We start from the raw sequence: 1,905 nt of genomic DNA, 5'->3' as shown, positions 1-1,905 counted from the left end.
ATGGCTCCTGCAAGGAAGGGTGACATGAAGAAGGGCCGTTCTGCCATCAGTGAGGTAGTGACCAGGGAACATACCATCAACCTTCACAAGCACATCCATGGAGTGGGTTTCAAGAAGCTTGTCCCTTGGGCACTCAAAGAGATCTGGAAATTTGCCATGAAGGAGTTGGTGACTCCAGATGTAGGCATTGACACCAGGCTCAACAAAACTGTCTGGGCCAAAGGAATAAGGAATGTCCCATACCATATCCTGGTGAAGTTGTCCAGAAAATGTAATGCAGATGAAGAATCACCAAACAAGCTCTATACGTTGGTTACCTGTGTACCTGTCACCACTTTCAAAAATCTACAATATGCTTTGTTATTTTAAAAAAGAGTTAATATCTATATATATATTCTAAAATTTGTTCTGCCCTGAATTCAGACAGATCATCTCTGCTTCAGCTGCATTCTTCTGCCTCAAGCTCAGAATAGCTTTTACTAAACAATGCTTTGGCACTATGCCAACAACCTGCATTAAAGGACATTAAAGGAAACCGCCTCAGCCCTAAAAATGTGTTTAGAGAATTACACAGGCTTCCATAAAGACAAAGAGAGCAAGACAAAGATGGGCATAGATCTGCTTGACTATCTCAAGATCTTAACCAGATGATATGTCTGTAAAGGCAGAAATCTGCTGATGCCACCAGGAGACGAGAACAGATTATGAATAAGGCTAAGGAGAACGAAATTCTCTGCGGAAGCACCAGAGTCAAACTGAAACCAGTACCAAGGGGCCTTTCCTTCATAAACTCAAGCACAGACTGTGGATGGCCACCAATGCAGACACTAATAGTATTATTTGGATAAATGCATATAACATCTTACATATACACTGAGTATACGTAAGTTTTTTTAAAAGGTTCAAACTAGCCTGGCCAGTGTGGTTCAGTGGTTGGGCATTGACCTATGATCCAGATCTCAGTTCGATTCCCAGTCAGGGCACATGCCCGAGTTGAGGGCTCGATCCCCAGCAGGGGGTGTGCAGGAAACAGTGGATCAATGACTCTCTCATCATTTATGTTTCTATCTCTGTCTCCCTCTCCCTTCCTCTCTCTGAAATCAATAAATATACATATTTTTTAAGAAGTTCAAACTACATAAGGTATGATGTGAAATTTTTAAAAATTCTCCCTTCTCAATCTCAGGATAATTCTTTCATGTAACCCTCACACTCTTCTATTTAGCTAAAACTCATCCACTCTCCAAAGCTCAGCTCTTAAAATTATAACAACAAATGTAGTTCAAGTGTAATTTATTTTATTTCACTAAACTAAAAACCACCTTCTCTCCTCCTCAAACACACACACAACACAGCCTTTTTAAGTCCCATAGCTTTCTTATTATTTTCCAAATTATTTAAAAGTATGTCCACAAAGAACTATGACAGGTTTTCCCTTTATTGGGGAGAATCCTCCCATACAACAGTCATTTGGTTCGAATTATGAGAAGAGTTCAGTTCTACGCTTTGGTAGAAAGTTCAAGCTTTTGTCAAAATAACCACAGCAGAAACTGACTGAGATTGAGACAAACTGTGATATTAAGGATGTAAATATGTGTATGGTTAGGATTGGAGAAATGAGTTAAGTTAGATCTCTACAGAAAAGGAAATAAAATCAGCAAAACCCTTTCAATCATCTTAGCTTGAGCTCACATGGAAAAAGGAGGGGGGTCAAGAGGAGTGTTCAAATCACGATGTATCTTGCTGTAACATCACTAATCCCAATTAATTCAATTAGCCAGTGGAAGTCTCTGCTGGATTATTCTTACTTCCCCTTGAAAGTGCACAGACGAGAAACCCTCTCTCACCTTTAGATTTTGCTAAAATCACTTCTACCATTGTTATCATAGCAGACTATGGGCTTTC

At 39.6% G+C, this 1,905-nt stretch overlaps 1 pseudogene; it reads left to right on the top strand.

The window, feature by feature from the left end:
- On the top strand, positions 1-369 carry LOC107544840 (large ribosomal subunit protein eL31 pseudogene; annotated as a pseudogene).
- The last annotated feature ends 1,536 nt before the right edge of the window (positions 370-1,905 follow it).

The sequence above is a fragment of the Miniopterus natalensis genome, chromosome 12 (assembly GCF_054644295.1).
Source record: "Miniopterus natalensis isolate mMinNat1 chromosome 12, mMinNat1.hap1, whole genome shotgun sequence".
Lineage (NCBI taxonomy): Eukaryota > Metazoa > Chordata > Mammalia > Chiroptera > Miniopteridae > Miniopterus > Miniopterus natalensis.
Note: the sequence above shows the minus strand (reverse complement) of the source record. Positions and strands in the feature narration are given on the sequence as shown.